This window comes from Schistocerca serialis, chromosome 12, assembly GCF_023864345.2.
Source record: "Schistocerca serialis cubense isolate TAMUIC-IGC-003099 chromosome 12, iqSchSeri2.2, whole genome shotgun sequence".
Lineage (NCBI taxonomy): Eukaryota > Metazoa > Arthropoda > Insecta > Orthoptera > Acrididae > Schistocerca > Schistocerca serialis.
The window spans coordinates 14,994,161-15,020,632 of NC_064649.1; the positions used below are offsets into that span (position 1 = coordinate 14,994,161).

General features: G+C 42.1%; 1 non-coding gene across 1 annotated transcript; it reads right to left on the reverse strand.

Moving 5' to 3' along the window:
* Positions 1–10,314: 10,314 nt before the first annotated feature.
* Positions 10,315–10,388, reverse strand: Trnat-ugu (transfer RNA threonine (anticodon UGU)). The gene has a single exon. It is a non-coding gene; the product is annotated as a tRNA-Thr (tRNA).
* Between the last annotated feature and the right edge of the window lie 16,084 nt (positions 10,389–26,472).

A 26,472-nucleotide genomic window follows, 5' to 3' on the forward strand; every position in this document is an offset into this window, starting at 1 on the left:
AACTGGTGTATAAATGCACTTACTAATTTGATAATACTAAAAGGAGACTATCATCACTCGTGTGCTGCTAGTTAAGTTGATAATGGGACATTCTTACTAGACGAACTCACATTTTTATTTCATTAAGTACCACCATTCAGTAGGGAGCTGTATTTTGCTGAATAAATCAGTTACGCAAAATATAAATCTGGAATGTAGCATACATTACTACTGAGACTCCACATTTTTAATGGACAGAGTCATACATTAGCCCATGAAAGTTAAGTCACAATAGCTGCCACAGGTGAAATATTGCAATTTATTATTGCGCACTGGCAAAAGCATACAACACGAGACGACATAAAACATCAATCACATAAGTATGACAAAAGGCAGGTCACAAAGGCAACAGTACAAAAGATATTACACACTGTATCCCTTCAGCAATTATCTTAGCATTTGGTTAATAGTGTTGCCATACAGCTCCCACCACCACTCGCCCCCCTCCCCACTGGTAGTGTGGAGATGGTGTCCTAGGAGTATTTGTAATGTGCCACCTGGCACAGGTACAGGCTTGTGATGGCTTCTGTGATATATGGACAGTGTCCAGTGGTGGCAAAGGCAGTGTTGTTGTAGATGAAGGCATCGTTCATCGTAGGCTTAGGGCGAAGGGCATGATGTTGAGTCACAGTAACGTTTGAGAACACAATATTGTCTGTGGATCAAGGTTGTAATGGTGATAGCTTGCGAGCCTTGAAAGTTACAGGATGTGATGATTCGCATTATGTGAAATAACAGAACTAGGCATAGGTTGATCCGTAGCAGTTGTGACCAGAGAAACTCATGCTGCTGATGCAAGCTGGGGCAGAGAAAAATCTCTGTAGTTCATAAAAATTTTGGAATTTAACAGTTTATTTTCAGTAGAAGTGTTTGTTTTTTCCTTCCTTTATTGATGAAGCACACTTTAAAATATGAGAATCGTTCAAGATGTAGTTGTGGGCATGAGGCCTGGAAGGATTAGAATCTATATTGGTTGCCAAGGGATCTTGTGCAGGAGAGCAGTGAACCTCACTGTGATGTGGTATGCCATGAGGCATGGTGCAGTGCAGAGGATGTAAGCTGCTTGCTTTACCAAGCCATACATAAACTGCCTCAGACCCCATATGAATTTGTGCTTGCCATGTGGAAATGTCTTTGTTATAATGGTGCAAGAAATGGCACAGAGAATGAGTTCTGTGACATCAGCTAGAAGAAAACTCCATTGTAATGGGCACCTGAAGCCTAAGTTCACAATCACAGTTCATTTCCCAAATGTAGAAATTTTGAAGTTATTAGCAGCTGTAAGCCAAGAGTCAGCTTATGTTTGTTCATCTTGATTCACTGGCAGTACTCTGACATCTGATCCTGACTCAATGAAGTATGTGCATGGAACACAAGTGAATTTGATGTATAATCAGCATGATCCACAAGAAGTACCTGGAATGTTTGGTCACTACCAAGTTTTGTAAATATTGACACTGCCAGTGCTGGGTGTGAAGGCAGATCCCTTGACTGATTTGGTAACAGCTGTTTGTTGGTCATGTTTGGTCACAAAAGCATTGAAAAGTTGCAAAGAACTACAAACATCAGTTTTGTCATTGTTGAAGGATAGGCGGTGCTTCTTGGAACAGTGGCCAGCTGGGCCAAACCCAGTCACTATGGTCATCTGTAAGCACAAGGAGAGATGCACTTTATTGCTTGAGTTCTCCTTGGTACCTACACCAGTCTGAGGCTCATTTATAGGCACTACAGCACATGTTGCTGTGGGTGTTGTTTTCCAAGTGGTTATTAGGCGACATTTTGTTTATCACATCTTTGAGCAACCACTGCAGAACACATGGATCTGTTGCGCTAGCAGAAGCTGCTGCCTTCTAGTAGCGTCAGGTGAGACTATTGCTGTGATCCTATTATCAGTTTGAGGGGACACATCGAATTGACATTCTGCAAAATACTGTCAGCAATGGTCAATGTGAAGACACACTGTCACTGTTTATGGTGATGATGATGAGGTCCCATACTCCGAGGAGTATAGGTGCAATGCGGGAGACCTGCACCACCAACTAGGCAAGGCCCTAGCAGAGGTGGTTTGCCATCGCCTTCCTCCGATCATAATGGGGATGAATGATGATGATGAAGATGACACAACGACACCCAGTCATCTCATGGCAGGGAAAATCCCTGACCTCACCGGGAATCGAACCCGGGACCCCATGTGCAAGAAGTGAGAATGCTACCGCAAGACCACGGGCTGCGGACTGTTTAAGGTAAACACTACATTTTTAATTGCGGATGACAGTTGATTAACATTTCCAAGTCGGCGTATGAGTTTCACTTGTGCACTGTTGTAGCCAGTGCCAGACTAAGACATGGGTACTGGCTTGCAAGATTAAAAACAAGAGCTGCCAGTGCAGCTCAAATGTGATGCCAAAACTATGATGGAAATTTGTCACCAAAAACATAATTATTTAGGAACTGTTGTACACGTAGGGTCTTTATTTATGTATGCGGTGAAGCATATGTTTCTTGAAGTATTGATATTTCCACACAACAGGGGTGGCATGAATAATATCTGTTAATAATAATAGAGTCTGAGCATTCAAAGTACCAAACATAAGTGTGAACTGTAAATTGACATCAAATGCCATACGCCATAAAGGAAAGTTCCAGTATTTTGAACCAGAGATATATGCTGCAGAATTACTGTCAGTCAGACATCTGACTCAGCAGACAAAACTTACTCATGTTAATATAATCAAGCATGACATATGTTTTGGTGCGAGTGCAGAGATACTGCAATGCAGCATGTGATAAGTTGAGAATTTAAGTCAGACAAACAACTCTTCTGGAGAACCTGAGCATCTAGGTTCGACTCCTGATCTGGCACAAATTTTCAACTTTCACCACTGCAATGCCGCAATGCCTTGTTTGGCTTGGAGTTATGATTTCCCACCTACTCCTTTCCTTTACTTTTTATCTGTTTACAAATACGGCTGTTGCCAGAGAAGTAAAATGAAACCCTTAGCTCACATAATTACATTATATCCCTAGTATTATTATGCAGTGATTCACTGTAAAAATAACACTAGCCATATTCTATTGTCTGTAATGTGCTAGTGGCATTTTGTCACTAAAGTATTTAAATTTCATGATGTGTACTTGTATTGGATTGCAGATATCTCTAGGTAAACTGTTCCACTTTTTTATTCCTCTACCAACTTACGAGTATTTACCTCACTGTTGTTCAATAATCTCATACTGATGGTCCCTTCCTGTATATACTCTGTCAGTAATCATTTCATGTCTGATGTTTTCCAAGCCATTCTCCCAGATGTACAGTGGGTTAATTCCCCAAGTCTAGCTCTTATCCTTCTTCATGTGGGACTTTCTTATTTAAATTTTTTAACAATTTTTGCAACAGTGCTTGTCCTGATGGTGTCTCATTACATACCTACATATGCTTATGCACTGAACAACATGTCATGTATAAAGTTCCTTGGGGTCCAATTGGTTAAGAAGTTAAAATGCAGTCCTTAAGTAGATAAACTAAACAAGAAGCTCAGTTCAGTGTGTTATGTTCTTGATAGCATCTCTCACTGTATTGATCTAAAAAGAAGTGTGTTAGCTTTTCTTGCATATTTTCACTTGCTGTTGCTGTATAGAACTATCTTCTAGTATTGTGCACTTCAAGTACACTACTGGCCATTAAAATTGCTGCACCAAGAAGAAATGCAGATGATAAACGGGTATTAATTCGACAAATATATTATACTAGAACTGACATGTGATTACATTTTGATGCAATTTGGGTGCATAGATCCTGAGAAATCAGTACCCAGAACAACCACTTCTGTCTGTAATAATGGCCTTGATACGCCTGGGCATGAGTCAAACAGAGCTTGGATGGCAAGTACAGGTACAGCTACCTATGCAGCTTCAACACGAAACCACAGTTCATCAAGAGTAGTGACTGGCGTTTGTGACGAGCCAGTTGCTCAGCCACCATTGACCAGACATTTCCAATTGGTGAGAGATCTGGAGAATGTACTGGCCAGGGCAGCAGTCGAACATTTTCTGTATCCAGAAAGGCCCGTGCAGGACCTGCAACATGCGGTCGTGCATTATCCTGCTGAAATGTAGGGTTTCGCAAGGATCGAATGAAGGGTAGAGCCCAGGTCGTAACACATCTGAAATGTAATGTCCACTGTTCAAAGTGCCGTCAATGCGAACAAGAGGTGACCGAGACGTGTAACCAATGGCACCCCATACCATCACGCAGGGTGATATGCCAGTATGACAATGACGAATACACGCTTCCAATGTGCGTTCACCGCGATGTCGCCAAACACGGATGCAACCATCATGATGCTGTAAACAGAACCTGGATTCATGCGAAAAAATGACGTTTTGCCATTCGTGCACCCAGGTTCGTCATTGAGTACACCATTGCAGGCGATCCTGACTGTGATGCAGCATCAAGGGTAACCGCAGCCATGGTCTCCAAGCTGATAGTCCGTGCTGCTGCAAACATCATACAACTGTTTGTGCAGATTGTTGTTGTCTTGCAAACGTCCCCATCTGTTGACTCGGGGATCGAGACATGGCTGCATGATCCGTTACAGCCATGCAGATAAGATGCCTGTCATCTCAACTGCTAGTGACACGAGGTTGTTGGGATCCAGCACGGCATTCCGTATTACCCTCCTGAACCCACTGATTCCATATTCTGCTAACAGTCATTGGATCTCGACCAATGCAAGCAGCAATGTTGCGATACAATAAATCGCAATCACGATCGGCTACAATCTGACCTTTATCAAAGTTGGAAACGTGATGGTATGCATTTCTCCTCCTTACACCAGGCATCACAACAACGTTTCACCAGGCAATGCCAGTCAACTGCTGTTTGTGTATGAGAAATTGGTTGGAAACTTTCCTCATGTCAGTACATTGTAGGTGTCACCACTGGTGCCAACCTTGAGTGAATGCTCTGAAAAGCTAATCATTTGCATATCACAGCATCTTATTCCTGTCAGTTAAATTTCGCATCTGTAGGAATTTTAATGGCCAGTAGTGTAAATAAAGTATTTATTCAGCAAAAAAGAGCAGTAAGAGTATTGTCTAAAGTAGATAATCTGGTGGTACAAGTTGCTATTGAAGGTAGCAGCATGTCCCACTTCCTTTCTATTGTGCCAATGGAAGATAGTTATGCAGAAATTCTGATTTATGGTAGTAGTGTTAGAGGAAAGACCACATACTGCGGATGAATCTTTTATTTATAAGCAGATACAAAACCCAAATGTAAGCACAGTAAAGCCACAAGGTGCAGTGGAGGGCAAGTGTTTTACTGGTGATGAAGGAGCCATTTACACTACGATGTCACGACGTGGGAGTGCCATTGACACCAGAGAAGATGAGGTCAGGATGACAATCGCTGTTGTTCCAAATTGAAAAACAAAAGAAGACTGTATGGAATTAATTAATTACTTACTTCTTGTATTTGTGATACTAACAATATGTCTGTTGACAAGTTTGTTTATTAAGAGCTTAAATGTGAATATTTAATTGATACATAAAAAGTGTTATGTGGCTGTTGAATGCAGAAAGATTTTGAAAAGAAGTTTTTATGGGATTTCGTAGCCAGTAGGTGGCAAACTTAATTTTTCCATTACTACAGCATTTTCCTTCAGGCGGTGAAGAAGTTCAATATAGCTGCGAGTGCCAACACATAGCAGGAATACAACTTCAAGGACTGACACGAGTGCAGCAAGAGAAGATTTAATGTAGAGATAATTATGAACATGCAACTCTCCTGTGGCGAATACCAGCGGTAACATTCCAACAAGAATACATCTTAAAGAATGGTTTTTGCCGCTGATAACCAAATTAGATTCAGCTAGACTGCACTGCGCCTGGTGGTTTAATGGCAAGGCTTAGGCCTAGAATTTGAAAGGTCGTGGATCAAAACATGGTCAAGTCATGGAATATTTCAGTCTGTCTTTAACATTGAAAGACATACATTAGATCATAGAGTCACGAAGAACTATTATTATTATTATTAGCTGAGCTGTGAGTTATACAATCACAATACAACAAAAAACAATTATTTTCAGTAGACTTTGCCTTCTTGTTTAATTGCAAATAGAGTTACATACTCTGGTGGCAAGAGATTCAATGTGTTTCCTTAAAACATAAAGAAAGAAACTGGGAGTGTCTGCCAATTCAAAAGAAAATTAAAAACATAACACATTACCCAACTTTCTACTAATTAATAAAAGAATACTTTGTCCATTATAGGCTGTATTGTGCTTTATTAAAATAGTGCTATTAGCTAATTTTGGCCATAATCCATTATCAAGCACACTTCCTACGTCATTTTACATACCGTGCTCATCACATTCTTTTATGTCACATACATAAAACCAGAAGTAATACTCCACCATTAACAAACCGATGTTACAATGGAGAATGACTCACATACCATATTGAAATAAATCATTAACATTCATAACATTAAGTTATAAATGCCAGATAACTAGCAGCTACACAGTGCAATTTAGATGACACCAGCCTTTTATTCAAAGAAGCAGAGTTCTTTCTGATTTAGGCTACTCAATTAAATTTAGCTGACATAAGCAAGAAAGGTGTTAAGCAGTGTTATGATAATTTAGAGGTAAAGCATTAGACATGTTAGGTTTCTACAATTTCCTTGTCTTGTTAACAAACTGTATAACCTGGCTCATTCCAAACCTGTGAAGGCTCTCTTTCTTGATGGGATCTATGGAACATGATGAAGAAATGACTGGACCTCTTCTGGATTTACATCTATCCTCTTATTATCCTGTGTGGGTATGAGAAATTAGTTCTTAGTAAAATTTCTAATGTTTCGAGGAAAGACACTAATTCCAGCTTCATTAACGTCCTTGGCTTTGTCCAAACTGCAGTATTTGATTTACCTGTTTGAATGGTAACTATATTTACTTTGCAATATACCTTTCAGGTGAATTTCCCTAACAATGACCTATGGATTACAATGGTAATCATTGGAATAGGACGGATACTGCACTGGGTAAATGATGTTTTCTAATAAATAGCACTGCAATTGTTAAAAAGTTGTCAGCTGTAAACAATGGTTAGTATGATGCGACCAAGTGAGGGATCGGGGATCCACTTCCAGTGAGCAATCTGAAAAGCTCTGCATTTACTCATTCCACAGAACAATTCATGCACAGCATGCAGAGAGTGACACAATCTTCACACTAGTAAGAAGCATTCTCAACAATGGGCCTGTTGTCATTCTTAACTGTATTGCCATCCAAATTGTTGACTGGTCCCCCTATTACTATATGATCTTTTCCAAGAACCTTCCGTAAAGAGCATAAATCACAGATGGCATCATTGAGCCTTGCACTTAACTTAAAAATCCTACAGTATACCTGTGAACTACTTTCTACAGATTTTAACTAGTTCTGACATTCAGACAAGGAGGAAATAATAACTTGGCTGGAAGTTTTTTGGTGTCCATATTGGTGAGAACTTGAACCAGAAAAAACAATTTTGGAACTTCTAAATAAACTCTATTCTGCCACATTACCACACACTGCAAATCTTGGGAAGAGACAAATCAGTAAGCCGGCGTATTTTCTGTGTTTTCATTTAATATCATGTGGAATAATGGAAAAAATGGAAATGAATGTATGGTATCATTGTTCCCCTGTTCGGGGAAATTCAGCCGCCAAGGGCAAGTCTTATTACATTTGACACCACATTGGGCGACTTGCGCGCTGGTGATGAGGATGAAATGATGATGAGGACAACACAACACTCAGTCCCCGAGCAGAGAAAATCCCTAACCCGGCCAGGAATCGAACCCGGGCCTGCTTGCATGTGAGGTGAGCATGTTACCACACAGCTAAGCAGGTGGACATATATGGAATCATGTTCTGGGTTAACTCATCTTTGAGAAAGAAAGTGTTCATTGCATTGCTCAAAAAAGTCCAGTGAGAATAATATGTGATGCTCATTCACGATCATGTCCTAGACATCTGTTTGACGAGTTATGCATTTTTACTACTGCCTCATGGTATATTTATTCCCTCATGAAGTTTGTTGTAACTAATCCACTGCAGTACAACAGGTGCAATGATACACATAATTACAATACCTGGCAGAAAAATGAAATTCATTACTCCACATTAAGGTCGTCCTTAGTACAAGAAGAAGTGCATAATTGTATCCCCAAAATTTTTGGTCACTTACCCTATGACATGAAATGTCCAACAGGTAGAAAAGTTAAATTTCAAATCGAACTGAAAAAGTTTCTTTACATAATATGAATGTGTAATGAGAATGTAAAATGACTTGTTACACATCATAACAATTAATTTTACAAATGATCCATGGAACATGAAACTAAGTAACTCAGTCTCCAAAGAACTGAAGCCATTGGAGACAGCTAGACTGAAGCTAACAGACTTGCAGTGTCACCTAGATCTTTGCACTGATTTAGGATTGATGGTAATCTAGTCATCTGGACCAGAACTAATATTACTACAGCCAACTGCAGTTCCTGAAACAGCCAACTCTTCCTGCATCTAGTTCCAAGATAAGCTGCTGTTTATCAAATACTGTGTAGCAAAAGTGACTATCACTGCATTTCCAGAAGTGACACTCTTACATGAATACTGAACATAAAATGGCATTATAATCTAAGAAAAAAAAAACAATTTACATACACAGACATTTGTATACTTACAGGTATAGTATGACATGGATGGAACAGGTAGTTGGCTGTGGCCATATAGTAGGAACCATCCGACATTTCCTGCATTAATTTTGAGAAACGATGGAAAACTCAAATCAGGAAGGTTGAATAAAGATTAGAGCCTCCATCTTCCTGCAACAGTTTGTACATTTGTTCATAATAATACTGATAGTATTTGTTTGGTATGCTATGATCATGAAAGATAACACGTTAGGGATTTTTATGCAAAACTGTTTGACAATAAGAATTATTTTACGGCAAATTAGCTACATAATTTAGGCGTAGTTTTTAAGCTTAAACTTTATGCACACCATAATGAAACTTTTTTTACGAGAGAATATGAAAATTGTAAATTTAGATTTTAAGATCGTTTATTGTCACAAAAACAGTGCGTAGGTTAGTTCACAGCTTTTGCAAAATCGAGATAAAACAGAGTAATTTCAACTATTAGTTTTGTGAATACTGGCTTTATACGAACCTAGTAGTTGCAATTACACAAAATTATTGGTATTTTCGTTAAACTATATGTTTTCGTAAAACTAAATGCTAAAACTTAGCTATAGCTGTGGGATACAGCGTCGATGCGGCGTATTTTCTCACTAACAAATATTATCTACTAAGTGCAGATAAACCATACATTACAGTAGCTGTGAACGTACTGAACTTCTGTAACTACGAAACATTAAATAGTTTCATCTAAGCTACAATTATAGCTAACCAGGAAAGCAATTCAATAATTAGAATCTTGGGCTACATTGCAAACCTGTATTTCGCCGCAACCTCCATTCAAAACCAGTAATTTACAAAAATGTCAAATCTGCTGTGCTGAAAATTCAAGGGATGAGTTACCTCTGTAGCACTTCGAACAATTTCAATTCGAGCGCTCCGAATATTTCGCTCGTTCCTCTTCTCTCATTGGTTACCTAAAACTGTCTTCCCATTGGCTAAGGGAGCTGACGCATTGCCAACATATATGCTTGGAAAAAAGGAGTGGTTGCCATGGTTCTAATATGAACTGAAAAACTGGCATGTCGAATATGATTTCTGCCAGTCAACTTTGGAGCTGTTAAAGGACTTATGCACCAATTTGTCTACCGACCTATCACGCACACTGTTTCGCCCAACAAATTATGCCGTATGTTGCGCTGTAGTGGCAACCGTCCCATAAAAGTTTATCTGCTGTCACTGCGAGCGGAATAAAGGTTGAGTTGAAATAAGGCTAAAGGCGGACAACTGTCCCAGATTTTGCGGGACCGTCTTATCAATGGAACCTCTAATCCCGCACTGGAAGAATTAATAAAAAAAAGGCCCACAAAACTCGTAACATGTCCAGCATTTTTGTAATTGTAGGAAGTATCGTTCGACTTGTCAATACAGCATCTCTATATATGTGAAGACAGTAACTTTTTTCTCGAAAGAACAGAATACTGTTGATGACCTTGCAGCTTTTCCCTGGAATAAATGATGACTAACTGAAACCCTCAGCTGCCGACAGGTGTTGTTGATATACCTCGATGTGGACAGTTGAAAAGGTGTGCCCCGACCGGGACTCGAACCCGGGATCTCCTGCTTACATGGCAGACGCTCTATCCATCTGAGCCACCGAGGACACAGATGAACTGTGCGACTGTAGGGACTTATCCCTTGCACGCTTCCCATGGGACTCACATTCCCAACTGTCCACAATTCTACATACGTAATGTACCTTATAGACATTTGCCCATCCACTCATTACTCGCGCACGCTTTGGCGATTCCCGTAAGAGTTTGGGCAACCTGTGCGCATTCGCACAGACGAAGGTTGAAGGTAGCCTTCAACTATATATGTGAAGATAGTAACTTTTCTCGAAAGAACAGAATACTGTTCAGATGGATAGAGCGTCTGCCATGTAAGCAGGAGATCCCGGGTTCGAGTCCCGGTCGGGGCACACGTTTTCAACTGTCCACATCGAGGTATATCAACAACACCTGTCGGTAGCTGAGGGTTTCAGTTAGTCATCATTTATTCCAGGGAAAAGCTGCACGATCATCAACAGTATTCTGTTCTTTCGAGAGTAGTTACTGTCTTCTCATATATAGTTAAAGGCTACACAGCCATTGACCTTCGTCTGTGCGAATGCGCACTTGCCCAAACTCTTACGGGAATCGCCAAAGCGTGCGCGAGTAATGAGTGGATGGGCAAATGTCTATAAGATACATTACGTATGTGGAATTGTGGACAGTTGGGAATGTGAGTCTCACGGGAAGCGTGCAAGGGATAAGTCCCTGCAGTCGCGCTGTTCATCTGTGTCCTCGGTGGCTCAGATAGCCGGCACGGTAGCTCAGCGTGTTCGGTCAGAGGGTTACGTGCTCTCTGTAATAAAAAAACTGAGTTACTCGATTAACAACGAACTTCAATGGATGTTTTACGACGTCCGCCCTGAGCAGATGCAACGATCAAAAGCGAACAAAATGAGATTAAAAAAAAAAATGGATAGAGCGTCTGCCATGTAAGCAGGAGATCCCGGGCTCGAGTCCCGGTCGGGACACACGTTTTCAACTGTCCACATCGAGGTATATCAGCAACACCTGTCGGCAGCTGAGGGTTTCAGTTAGTCATCATTTATTACAGAATCTCTGTTTGACTGTATGCAATAGCATTCGTTGTCAAGCGCAAATGAAAGAGAAAGAAATACAGCAGAAGAACTTTTTAGCCAGTACAGCTCCCGCGAAAAGTCGACCGATTAGTCTGTTACGTGTGGGATGTTCAGGTGAAATCATCTGGCTTTGCTTGGAGCGGGAATGTGAGAGGGAAAATGTTGACACTAGTACCAGCAACATACGGTTGCGCGTGCTAGCCAGTGGCTAGCGAATAAATTTCATAAAGATGTAACATGCATTCTTGAAAGCGAATTATAAAACCCCTCTTGGAACGCGGTACTTACTTGTAGCAAAGAAAATGAAATAGAATTAAGGGTTATGTACTGAATTCGTGAAGCTAATAAATATAAAAACTAAATAAAGTTTATGCTAACAGATTGACCTGTAGCGTAGCCTAATGTTTACATTTGCACGATATTTTAACGCATTTTGCCTTATTAAGAAAACCTATATTACATAATGGACTAGTCTTTGAAATTTATTTTGATGCAAAGTCCGTTACGTAACTTGTACCTCATACTGTAGCTCTAGTAATGTTTTAAACTGAGAGTTTACAAGTAGTGGAGTGGAAGAATTTCGTAGTAATTGCTTTATATCTATAAAGAAAATTACCAACAATGGCTTTTTTTTCTCCCTAAAGTAGCTGTTTTTTTTAAAGGATATAGAATTAATTAACTGGTATAGTTTACAGAATCTGCCTGCAGTGGCTTCTGGAGCTATCTAATGAATAATTTGACCTGCTGCACATTCCTGGAGGCTCTCCATGTTGACATTTATTATGAGTGAATCAATGAATTAACTTGTGTCTCGCCTATGAGATTCAGTTTGCAAAGAAATACACTTTTATGCGTTATCATTCTGGCAGATATTGTATTGTGGCACATTGGACTCCATGAGAGCAAAACGGAGGATTGAGAAGCCAGTGTGGTATGTGAACAAGAGACCCACTGAATGTTTACAGTGTTCCCTCAATGCTGTGATGCCATCAGTGAGAAAATAGTCATACATACAGTGTATCAATAGAAACCTCAAACTTTCTGCAGATGGTGCAGTTATCTATAATGAAGTACTGTCTGAAAGAAGCTGCATAAATATTCATTTGGATCTTAATAACATTTCAAAATGGTGCAAGGGTTGGCAAGACGCTTTTAATGTCCAGAAATGTAAAATTGTTCACTTCACAAAACGAAGAAATATAGTCTCTGTGACTATAATTACAGTGAAAGACTGTTGTAATTGACCAACTCACACAAATACCCGAGTGTAGGCTGAGTCATGGGTAAACCAGGTGATAGACTTCAGTTTATTGGTGGAATACTGGGGAAGTGCAATCAACCTATAAAGGAGATTCCTTACTAACCACTTGTGCGACTAGTTCTAGAATATTGCTCAAGTGCCTGGGGCCCATACAGAATAGCATTAATAGGGAATATTGAACGCATCCAGAGAAGGGCGGCACAAATGGTCACAGGTTTGTTTGATCCATGGGAGCATCACAGAAATACTGAAGGAACTGAACTGAAACTCTCTTGAAGATAGACGTAAACTATTCCGAGGAAGTCTACTAATAATGTTTCAAGAACCATCTTTAAATGATGACTTTCGAAATATACTGCAATCCCCTATATATCGCTCACATACGGATGGTGAGGACAAGATTAGAATAATTATTGGATTCAAACAATTATTCTTCCCGTGCTCAATACATGAATGGAATGGGAAGAAACCCTAATAACTGGGACGTATGCTCTGCAGTGCACTTCATGTGGTTTGCAGAGTATGGATGTAGATGTGTTTGGAGGCAGTGGCGTGAAATAAGGAAGAATAAGCCCCTGTCTCCGGTCAGTTAAACTGACTGCTCAGTATTTATGTACCTCTTTCCAGTCACTCAAGTGAGTTTGTGCCAAACTAATGTTTATTAAATCTCAAAAATTACAATATTTTACTTCTCCAATCAGTTGGAATAACCACTGCATGGCCCATCTCTGTAAACAGTGACTGAGTTAAGGTAAGTAACCGGGCAGTAAGCCTAAACCATCAGTCACAGTAGAAATTCTCTGAAGGTCTGACGAGACCAAACACCATCAACTGGCATACCTATTGGATTAACGGAAACGTTCGGTACTGCTTCACCAACTCACAATCAGTCTTTCACCTTTCAACCTAATCTAGGCATCAGGCCTACATATCAGTATTTCACAAGTAAGACCCTGTATTCACATTCATTGGCACCACCAACTTACAACCAAACCGTCACCTTTGAACCTAAACTGTAAGTCTGGCTATGGTATAGGTCAGTCATTACTTTATTTCTGGAGTTTCTGAGGTACTGCCTTCTGTCTGGGATCTGTGCAGCCATGCTTATCCTCACAACTGACACCGTATATAGTACAGGTTGGAGACTGGTGAGTAGGCCTATTGCTAACGCTTTTGTTATGTCCCAGAATGAAGACATTCTCGCCGGCCGCGGTGGCCGTGCGGTTCTGGCGCTGCAGTCCGGAACCGCGGGACTGCTACGGTCGCAGGTTCGAATCCTGCCTCGGGCATGGGTGTGTGTGATGTCCTTAGGTTAGTTAGGTTTAAGTAGTTCTAAGTTCTAGGGGACTTATGACCTAAGATGTTGAGTCCCATAGTGCTCAGAGCCATTGGAACCATTTGAAGACATTCTCAGTCTCTGTCACGAAGAATCTATTGAGGATCTGAGAAAAAACAAAAACTAGACTTCATTATTGTCGTTTGCATAAGGAATCTAGACAACTATTAAAATCCTTTAGTCATCCCATACAAGCTGAAATATCGATATTAAATACCGTATGTTCAAATATAGAACATTTTTAATTTCGTTAAGTGCGTTTTTATTTAGGGAATGTAATTATTTTATTCACAAACCGCAAGAAAAATTATTTCAGGTATATTGAGAAGAATTATTGTTCAAAATTCAGTAAGTTGAATGTAATTGTTGAGATTCAAGTGGCTTTGGCAGATTTCATTTTTTTGTCAAGAAAAAGCACAGTCAAATAATTAGAATGTTATAGCAATAGTATGATCAGTCTTCCTTCAGCAGATGATGATTAACTCTCAGAGAACATGGCAACAGTTAAATGTGTTATCACCAAATGTGCTCTATTGTAACTGTGCCAAGGCACAGTGTGTTTACATGTACTCTATTATGACAGAATATTATGACAATGTTCTACATTTGTATGGTTCGCATATGACAGAAATGTATGGTTGATATGTAGATGGACAATATTTTCTCCTTGAAGATGATTGTAACAATTGAAATCGGTAGAGAATAAACATGAAATTGTACAGCTTATGGCATAAATATGCTTTCTCCAAGTTACAGAGTGTACATAAAGTCTGGGAACACTCTCAACTATTTATTGCACAAGAACTAAACACTGTGCAGATGTCATGCATATTGCATTTCGAAGAGAAACTCTGAAAGGTTTTTTTATTTTATTTTTTATTTTTTTTTACAAACATTTGATATCCGAACCATGAGTGACCTGGCAGACGTGAATACGGAAATCGAATTCTTGCCATACCTGTCCCAGCATGGCATCATCGACTGTGGCAGTCACTTGTATTCTCTCCCGGAGCTCTGCTACGTCACGAAGTAGAGGCGGTACCTACACCAAATCTTTAATATGTCCCCGCAGAAAAACGTCACATGGAGTGAGATCTTGTGATCGGGGAGGCCGTTTCGTGAAACAGCTGTCCCCTTCTGTAGCACGGCCATGTTCACGACGAGTGCTGACTATTGGCAAATTGCCAAACTACGCTGTGGCAGTATACATGAAAAAAAAAACTTTCATGGTTTCTGTTCAAAATGACATATGTATGATATCTGTACAGTGTTTGGGTCTTGCGCAATAAATAATTGAAATTGTTCCAGGACTTTATGTACATGTTGTATTTAACAGTTGTACGCAACCCCCTGCTGAAAGCTCTATTCAGTATACATACAATTGGACTGGGAAATAGTGACATCACATCAAGCTATGGTTTGTTTTAGGGTCAATTAAAATAGAAAAGCTTCCCCCACCTAAAAATGTCCCATCAGTTTAGAAACTTCTGCACAGGAACTTACAAGATAGTCAGACACTCCAGAAGGCATGATTAGTATGTGTAATGAAGAAAATAAATCATTAGGTCAACTAATTTCATACACTTAACAAAATTTCGTTGAAACATGAAATCAATGAAAAATAAAATACAGCAATTTGAAGTGGAACTCCAATATTTGAACTACATAGTAGTATGTTTGATTGAGCACTAGTGTAAAGACACAGTAATCGGTCATAGAGTATATCATACGTATCAAAGGGCTTCATGAAATGGCGAAGTATCATACAGTTTTGCAGAAAAGGAACATCGTATAAATTAGCGGAAACGTGTGAGGGGAAATGCTGACGTAATCAGCGCTCGCCGCTACCAATAGAAACTGCAACGTTTCAGCTTCACCACGCAACTTTGACACTACAACTGCTAGGTCGCTGGCGTTGGCACAAATGAAAAAATGGGGAAGTCGACGTGAAATGTTCCAGACAGATCTATTACGTATGTCCATCCTTCTGACTGGAGGTTTGAGGGCCTTCGGCCGCTTACTTATAACATGGAACACCTATAGCCGTCGTTACGATGGCGGTGCTTCAGTACACCATCTTCATGCCTTAAATGACGCTGACAGGTTAACTCCGATCGTATACACAATTCATCAGTGGCCAACATCTGTGAACTGGTTTTTGCAGACTGCTTGTACCAACAATGTTCTCTCTCCAAGCATCAGCTGGTTGGATACGATTGGACTTGAACTCCTCGGCGTCAGTTAAGGCCTGAGAATGGTATAGTGAACCACCGAAACTGGTAGCCACATAATAAATAACATCGTAACGATGGCTACAGTGTTCCATTTTATTAAGAATCCGATATGCGACGAAACCAAACGATGGACCCATCGCACACTTTTTACGTTCCACTTACACGCAGTTACCTTTGTTAGAGAAGTGATTGGTTATCGCCAAGCTTAAAACTGCATAGCTTGCCTTCCAATTCATTCTCTAAGGAGGAAAGGCAGGCTGAAAGCTAGTTAATGTACAGAATATCTAGTAATAAATCAATAAAATATACCGTTCTAAAACTGGCAACCGTTATTTTTATAGGCAGATACGGCGATATTTCTTCCGTCGATATATGGATATATCGATACTTTTTGGATGTGCAGGCTGACAATTATAGCAATACATGAAAAAAAACGTAAATTCGTTACAAACTAAAGTGTGCAGACAGTTTATTCAACATGTAAACGTCACTACAAATTTTCGAATTTAGGTTATGGCATGTTCGATGGGCCTGCCATCATTGACTATGATCTGGCGCAGACGAATAGCAAAATTCTGCATGACCCGCTTATGTGTTGGAACACCGATGCTGTCAATGACCTCTTCAATGGCTGTTTTCAACACAGCAATGGTTTTTGGGTTATTGTTGTATACCTTGTCTTTCATATAGCTCCACAAAAAGGAGTCACATGTGTTCAAATCCGGAGACTATGGCGGCCAATCGAGGCCCATGCCAGTGGCCTCTGGGTACCCCGGAGCCAGAATGCGGTCCCCAAAATGCACCTCCAGAACATTAACCCCGCCCTCTTGCTTCGATGGGGTCGAGCATCGCCTTGCGTAAACCACATCTTGTCGAAATCAGGATCACTTTTGGATAATGGGGATGAAATCAGCTTCCAAAGCCATCACGTGCCGTTCGGTAGTCACCGTACCATCAAGGAAAATCGCACCGATTATACCGTGACTGGACATTCCACACCACGCAGTCACCCGTTGAGGGTGGGGACACTTCTCGATCGCAAAATGCGGATTCTCAGTCCTCCAAATGAGCCAGTTTTGCTTATTGACAAACCCATACAAATGAAAGTGGGCTTTGTTGTTAAACCAAACCATGCATGCGCATACTAATTCCCATCACTCCCTGTGGCCAGCTGTGCAGTTTGAACGTCCTAACGCCAACCGTTCAGAAGTTATGGTGATTTTATCTCATATAGTTCAATAATTGTCACTCTGCACCTAAGGCCTATAACGATGTTGTTGTTGTTGTTGTTGTGGTCTTAGGTCCAGAGGCCGGTTTGATGCAGCTCTCCTGCTACTCTATCCTGTACAAGCCTCTTCATTTCCGAGTAACTACTGTAACCTACATCCTTCTGAATCTGCTTACTGTATTCATCACTCGGTCTTTCTTTACGATTTTTACCCTTCACGTTTTCCTCAAATACTAAATTGGTGATCGCTTGATGCCTCAGAACATGTCCTACCAACCGATTCCTTCTTCTAGTCAAGTTGTGCCTCAAATTCCTCTTCTCCCCAATTCTGTTCAGCACCTCCTCATTAGTTACGTGATCCACCCATCTAATCTTCAGCATTCTTCTGTAGCACCACGTTTCGAAAGCTTCTATTCTCTTTTTGTCTCAACTGTTTATCGTCCATGTTTCACTTCTGTACATGGCTACACTTCATACAAACACTTTCAGAAAGAACTTCCTGACTCTTAAATCTATACTCGATGTGAACAATTTCTCTTCTTCAGAAACGCTTTCCCTGCTATAGTCAGTCTATATTTTATATCCTTCCTACTTCGACAGTCATCAGTTATTTTGGTTCCAAAATAGCAAAACTCATTTACTATTTTAAGTATCTTATTTCCTAATCTAATTACCTCAGCGTCAACTGATTTAATTCGACTACATTCTATTATTCTGTTTTCAGCTCAGCAATAGTTTTGGGGTTATTTCTGTACACCTTGTCCTTAATATAGTCGCACTAAAAGGAGTCTCATGTGTTCAGATGTTCATCTTATATCCTCCTTTCAAGACACTGACCACTCCGTTCACCTGCTCTCTCAGGCCCTTTGGTGCATAGCTTTCCTTCCAATTCGTGCTCTAAGGAGGAAAGGCAGGCTGAAAGCTTGTTAATGTACAGAATATCTAATAATAAATCAGTTCTTAAATATACAATTCTAAAGCAGGTAGTGTATTTACAATGAGCAGCCGGTGTTTTTATAGGCAGTTACGCCGATATTTCTTCCGTCGATATAAAGGGAGTTACAAAAAGGTACGGCCCAACTTTCAGGAAACATTCCTCAGACACAAATAAAGAAAAGATGTTATGTGGACATGTGTCCGGAAACGCTTAATTTCCATGTTAGAGCTCATTTTAGTCTCGTCAGTATGTACTGTACTTCCTCGATTCACCTCCTGTTGGCCCAATTGAAGGAAGGTAATGTTGACTTCGGTGCTTATGTTGACATGCGACTCATTGCTCTACAGCACTAGCATCAAGCACATCAGTATGTAGCATCAGCAGGTTAGTGTTCATTACGAACGTGGTTTTGCAGTCAGTGCAATGTTTACAAATGCGGAGTTGGCAGATGCCCATTTGATGTATGGATTAGCACGGGGCAATAGCCGTGGCGCGGTATGTTTGTATCGAGACAGATTTCCAGAACGAAGGTGTCCCGACAGGAAGACGTTCGAAGCAATTGATCGGCGTCTTAGGGAGCACGGAACATTCCAGCCTATGACTCGCGACTGGGGAAGACCTAGAACGACGAGGACACCTGGAATGGACGAGGCAATTCTTCGTGCAGTTGACGATAACCCTAATGTCAGCGTCAGAGAAGTTGCTGCTGTACAAGGTAACGTTGACCACGTCACTGTATGGAGAGTGCTACGGGAGAACCAGTTGTTTCCGTACCATGTACAGTGTGTGCAGGCATTATCAGCAGCTGATTGGCCTCCACGGGTACACTTCTGCGAATGGTTCATCCAACAATGTGTCAATCCTCATTTCAGTGAAAATGTTCTCTTTACGGATGAGGCTTCATTCCATCGTGATCAAATAGTAAATTTTCACAATCAACATGTGCGGGCTGACGAGAATCCGCACGCAATTGTGCAATCACGTCATCAAGACAGATTTTCTGTGAACGTTTGGGCAGGCATTGTGGTGATGTCTTGATTGGGCCCCATGTTCTTCCACCTACGCTCAATGGAACACGTTATCATGATTTCATACGGGATACTCTACCTGATCTGCTAGAACATGTGCCTTTACAAGTACGACACAACATGTGGTTCATGCACGATGGAGCTCCTGCACATTTCAGTCCAAGTGTTCGTACGCTTCTCAACAACAGATTCGGTGACCGACGGATTGGTAGAGGCGGACCAATTCCATGGCCACCACGCTCTCCTGACCTCAACCCTCTGGACTTTCATTTATGGGGGCATTTGAAAGCTCTTGCCTACGCAACCCCGGTACCAAATGTAGAGACTCTTCGTGCTCGTATTGTGGACGGCTGTGATACAATACGCCATTCTCCAGGGCTGCATCATCGCATCAGGGATTCCATGCGACGGAGGGTGGATGCATGTATCCTCGCTAACGGAGGACATTTTGAACATTTCCTGTAACAAAGTGTTTGAAGTCACGCTGGTACGTTCTGTTGTTGTGTGTTTCCATTGCATGATTAATGTGGTTTGAAGAGAAGTAATAAAATGAGCTCTAACATGGAAAGTAAGCGTTTCCGGACACATGTCCACATAACATCTTTTCTTTCTTTGAGTGTGAGGAATGTTTCCTGAAAGTTTGGCCGTACCTTTTTGTAACACATTGTATGGGTATATCGATGCTATTTTTCGATACACTGAAAGCCGGTAATGATAGGTTTTAAATATCAATGCATCGGGTTCTCGACAGTTTTAAAAATATCAACAGTCCTACTCGCAACCCACCTGGTACAAAAGCAACGCCGGGCACAGCGGCTGCGCCCCCGCCGCTGCCAGAAGCAGCAATTGCGGCGACAAGCAGGCTAACGAGGACTTCCCTCTGAGGTGGCGCTGGCCCACGTGGTGGGCGCGGGCCGCCACTTAACGCACCGCTCCGTCCACGGGCGGGCGAGGCGACGCCAAAGTGGCGCTCTCTGGGCCCGGTACGTGTTTAGCCGAGGCCGTTGACCCTACTCGGATGCACTGGGCGGAGAATGAGTCACTGGTAACTTGGGTCATCAATATTGTTGCAAGCTCAGAGCGAACCACCGTCTCCCAATCCGTCTTGCCTGTGGAGTGACGCACACAGCAGGCGGATTGCGAAGAATAGTCCGTGGCGACTACATCCACACCCACTCTCTGCAAACAGTTGTACAGCACATTGCCTACAGTGAAGCGTATAGAAAAGAAGGGGGAAACAAAACTAAACTTCACACGTTGAGGGAGCGATATTATTTCTGTGAAAGTCGACTCAAAATTGCAAAGAACTTGACAGAATCAACCCATGCAATAGCACGACTTTCCGCCCTCTCTGGCCTGGACAAGTACACTGATTAGGTTGGGAAGGCTGTCATAAGGCTGTTGTATACCGATTAGGTTCCCTTCAGATTACGCTGATGCAGTAGCTCCCTACTTAGCAATCAAATACAACCGCTCGCTCACCGATAGATCTGTACCTACAGATTGGAAAATTGCGCAGGTCGCACCAGTGTTTAAGAAGGGTAGTAAGAGTAATCAATCGAACTACAGACCTGTATCATTGACGTCGGATTGCAGTAGGGTTTTGGAGCATATACTGTATTCAAACATTATGAATCACCTCGAAGGGAACGATCTATTGATACGTAATCAGCATGGTTTCAGAAAACATCGTTCTTTTGCAACGCAGCTAGCTCTTTATTCGCACGAAGTAATGGCCGCTATCGACAGGGGATGTCAAGTTGATTCCGTATTTCTAGATTTCCGGAAAGCTTTTGACACCGTTCCTCACAAGCGACTTCTAATCAAGCTGCGGGCCTATGGGGTATCGTCTCAGTTGTGCGACTGGGTTTGTGACTTCCTGTCAGGAAGGTCGCAGTTCTACATCTACATCTATACTCCGCGAGCCACCTTACGGTGTGTGGCGGAGGGTACTTATTGTACCACTATCTGATCCCCCCTTCCCTGTTCCATTCACGAATTGTGCGTGGGAAGAACGACTGCTTGTAAGTCTCCGTATTTGCTCTAATTTCTCGGATCTTTTCGTTGTGATCATTACGCGAGATATATGGGGGCGGTAGTAATATGTTGCCCATCTCTTCCCGGAATGTGCTCTCTCGTAATTTCGATAATAAACCTCTCCGTATTGCGTAACGCCTTTCTTGAAGTGTCCGCCACTGGAGCTTGTTCAGCATCTCCGTAACGCTCTCGCGCTGACTAAATGTCCCCATGACGAATCGCGCTGCTTTTCGCTGGATCATGTCTATCTCTTCTATTAATCCAACCTGGTAAGGGTCCCATACTGATGAGCAATACTCAAGAATCGGACGAACAAGCGTTTTGTAAGCTACTTCTTTCGTCGATGAGTCACATTTTCTTAGAATTCTTCCTATGAATCTCAACCTGGCGCCTGCTTTTCCCACTATTTGTTTTATGTGATCATTCCACTTCAGATCGCTCCGGATAGTAACTCCTAAGTATTTTACGGTCGTTACCGCTTCCAATGATTTACCACCTATGGCATAATCGTACTGGAATGGATTTCTGCCCCTATGTATGCGCATTATATTACATTTATCTACGTTTAGGGAAAGCTGCCAGCTGTCGCACCATGCATTAATCCTCTGCAGGTCCTCCTGGAGTACGTACGAGTCTTCTGATGTTGCTACTTTCTTGTAGACAACCGTGTCATCTGCAAATAGCCTCACGGAGCTACCGATGTTGTCAACTAAGTCATTTATGTATATTGTAAACAATAAAGGTCCTATCACGCTTCCCTGCGGTACTCCCGAAATTACCTCTACATCTGCAGATTTTGAACCGTTAAGAATGACATGTTGTGTTCTTTCTTCTAGGAAATTCTGAATCCAATCACAAACCTGGTCCGATATTCCGTAAGCTCGTATTTTTTTCACTAAACGTAAGTGCGGAACCGTATCAAATGCCTTCCTGAAGTCCAGGAATACGGCATCAATCTGCTCGCCAGTGTCTACGGCACTGTGAATTTCTTGGGCAAATAGGGCGAGCTGAGTTTCACATGATCTCTGTTTGCGGAATCCATGTTGGTTATGATGAAGGAGATTTGTATTATCTAAGAACGTCATAATACGAGAACACAAAACATGTTCCATTATTCTACAACAGATTGACGTAAGCGAAATAGGCCTAGAATTATTCGCATCTGATTTATGACCCTTCTTGAAAATGGGAACGACCTGCGCTTTCTTCCAGTCGCTAGGTACTTTACGTTCTTCCAGCGATCTACGATAAATTGCTGATAGAAAGGGGGCAAGTTCTTTAGCATAATCACTGTAGAATCTTAAGGGTATCTCGTCTGGTCCGGATGCTTTTCCGCTACTAAGTGATAGCAGTTGTTTTTCAATTCCGATATCGTTTATTTCAATATTTTCCATTTTGGCGTCCGTGCGACGGCTGAAGTCAGGGACCGTGTTACGATTTTCCGCAGTGAAACAGTTTCGGAACACTGAATTCAGTATTTCTGCCTTTCTTCGGTCGTCCTCTGTTTCGGTGCCATCGTGGTCAACGAGTGACTGAATAGGGGATTTAGATCCGCTTACCGATTTTACATATGACCAAAACTTTTTAGGGTTCTTGTTTAGATTGTTTGCCAATGTTTTATGTTCGAATTCGTTGAATGCTTCTCTCATTGCTCTCTTTACGCTCTTTTTCGCTTCGTTCAGCTTTTCCTTATCAGCTATGATTCGACTACTCTTAAACCTATGATGAAGCTTTCTTTGTTTCCGTAGTACCTTTCGTACATGATTGTTATACCACGGTGGATCTTTCCCCTCGCTTTGGACCTTAGTCGGTACGAACTTATCTAAGGCGTACTGGACGATGTTTCTGAATTTTTTCCATTTTTGTTCCACATCCTCTTCCTCAGAAATGAACGTTTGATGGTGGTCACTCAGATATTCTGCGATTTGTGCCCTATCACTCTTGTTAAGCAAATATATTTTCCTTCCTTTCTTGGCATTTCTTATTACACTTGTAGTCATTGATGCAACCACTGACTTATGATCACTGATACCCTCTTCTACATTCACGGAGTCGAAAAGTTCCGGTCTATTTGTTGCTATGAGGTCTAAAACGTTAGCTTCACGAGTTGGTTCTCTAACTATCTGCTCGAAGTAATTCTCGGACAAGGCAGTCAGGATAATGTCACAAGAGTCTCTGTCCCTGGCTCCAGTTCTGATTGTGTGACTATCCCATTCTATACCTGGTAGATTGAAGTCTCCCCCTATTACAATAGTATGATCACGAAACTTCTTCACGACGTTCTGCAGGTTCTCTCTGAGGCGCTCAACTACTACGGTTGCTGATGCAGGTGGTCTATAGAAGCATCCGACTATCATATCTGACCCACCTTTGATACTTAACTTAACCCAGATTATTTCACATTCGCATTCGCTAATAACTTCACTGGATATTATTGAATTCTTTACTGCTATAAATACTCCTCCACCATTGGCGTTTATCCTATCCTTGCGGTATATATTCCATTCTGTGTCTAGGATTTCGTTACTGTTCACTTCCGGTTTTAACCAACTTTCCGTTCCTAATACTATATGCGCACTATTTCCTTCAATAAGAGATACTAATTCAGGAACCTTGCCCTGGATACTCCTGCAGTTTACCAATATTACTTTAACTTTTCCTGTTTTTGGTCTCTAAGGATGGACGCTCTTTATCAACGATGATAATGTCCTCTCTGGTAAGCCGTCAGGTTTTTTTTTCGTTTCGCCCAAGGGGGGGGGGGGGGGGTCCATCTAACCTAAAAAACCCCCGTGTGCACGCCACACGTACTCTGCTACCCTTGTAGCTGCTTCCGGTGTGTAGTGCACGCCTGACCTGTCTAGGGGGGCCCTACAGTTCTCCACCCAATAACGGAGGTCGATGAATTTGCAACCATTATAGTCGCAGAGTCGTCTGAGCCTCTGGTTTAGACCCTCCACACGGCTCCAAACCAGAGGACCGGGATCGACTCTGGGCACTATGCTGCAGATATTAAGCTCAGCTTGCACTCCGCGTGCGATGCTGGTTGTCTTCACCAAATCAGCCAGCCGCCGGAAGGAACCAAGGATGGCCTCAGAACCCAAGCGGCAGGCGTCATTCGTTCCGACATGTGCTACTATCTGCAGCCGGTCACACCCAGTGCGTTCAATAGCTGCCGGAAGGGCCTCCTCCACATTACGGACGAGACCCCCCGGCAAGCACACCGAGTGCACACTGGCATTCTTCCCCGACCTACCCGCTATTTTCCTGAGGGGCTCCATAACCCGCCTAACGTTGGAGCTCCCTATAACTAATAGGCCCGCCCTCTGTGACTGTCGGGACCTTGCCGGAGAATCGGCCACTGGCCCAACAGGCGAGGCATCCTGTGGTGGCTCGGAAACGATGTCATCACCACTAGGAAGCACCCCGTACCTGTTGGAAAGGGGTAAGGCAGCTGCCACGCGGCCAGATCCCACCTTCGCCTTTCGACCAGGCACGCGCGAGCCCACCACTGTCCGCCATTCACCCTGGAGTGATGGCTGACCGGTAAGATGCTCACTGCCGGAAGACGCAGCGACATCAGGGGTTCCATGTGATTCCAAGGCCACCGAAGTAGGCATAGGTCTCACCACAGTTGCCCCAACGCCACTACGAGCCGACGCCTGCGCCTCGAGCTCGATGAGCCTAACAGACAAAGCCTCCACCTGCCCCCGAAGAGTGGCCAATTCTCCTTGCGTCCGCTCACAACAACCACAGTCCCTACACATGACTATGTTTACCCTACTCTATACGGTGACAAATTCCCAAGATAATCTTCTGATGAGCTACTCTGATAATCAAGAAACACTCACTGAAATACGAGACGCGAAAACTACGCTAGGTTTTCCCAGAAAAACTATTTAAAAGCTAAGCGCAGCAAATAAGTACAAAAAAAACGCTTTATACAAACAGTACTCGCTGCTGCTGGTGCTCTCGCTCTGGCTGTCACAAGACAACTCGTAGTAATAGACAGCAAATCATCGAGTAAAACTGAAGTGATATCAGGTGTTCCCCAGGGAAGCGTCCTGGGACCTCTGCTGTTCCTGATCTATATAAATGACCTGGGTGACAATCTGAGCAATTCTCTGAGGTTGTTCGCAGATGATGCTGTAATTTACCGTCTAGTAAGGTCATTTGAAGACCAGTATCAGTTGCAAAGCGATTTAGAAAAGATTGCTGTATGGTGTGGCAGGTGGCAGTTGACGCTAAATAACGAACAGTGTTAGGTGATCCACACGAGTTCCAAAAGAAATCCGTTGGAATTCGATTACTCGATAAATAGTACAATTCTCAAGGCTGTCAATTCAACTAAGTACCTGGGTGTAAAAATTACGAACAACTTCAGTTGGAAAGACCACATAGATAATATTGTGGGGAAGGCGAGCCAAAGGTTGCGTTTCATTGGCAGGACACTTAGAAGATGCAACAAATCCACTAAAGAGACAGCTTACACTACACTCGTTCGTCCTCTGTTAGAATATTGCTGCGCGGTGTGGGATCCTTACCAGGTTGGATTGACGGAGGACATCGAAAGGGTGCAAAAAAGGGCAGCTCGTTTTGTATTATCACGTAATGGGGGAGAGAGTGTGGCAGATATGATACTCAAGTTGGGATGGAAGTCATTAAAGCAAAGACGTTTTTCGTCGCGGCGAGATCTATTTACGAAATTTCAGTCACCGACTTTCTCTTCCGAATGCGAAAATATTTTGTTGAGCCCAACCTACATAGGTAGGAATTATCATCAAAATGAAATAAGAGAAATCAGAGTTCGAGCAGAAAAGTTTAGCTGTTCGTCTTTCCCGCGCGCTGTTCGGGAGTGGAATGGTAGAGAGATAGTATGATTGTGGTTCGATGAACCCTCTGCCAAGCACTTAAATGTGAATTGCAGAGTAATCATGTAGATGTAGATGTAGATGTAAATGTATCTCCTCTCCGGAGGCGAGCTGGTCCACAACTGTTGT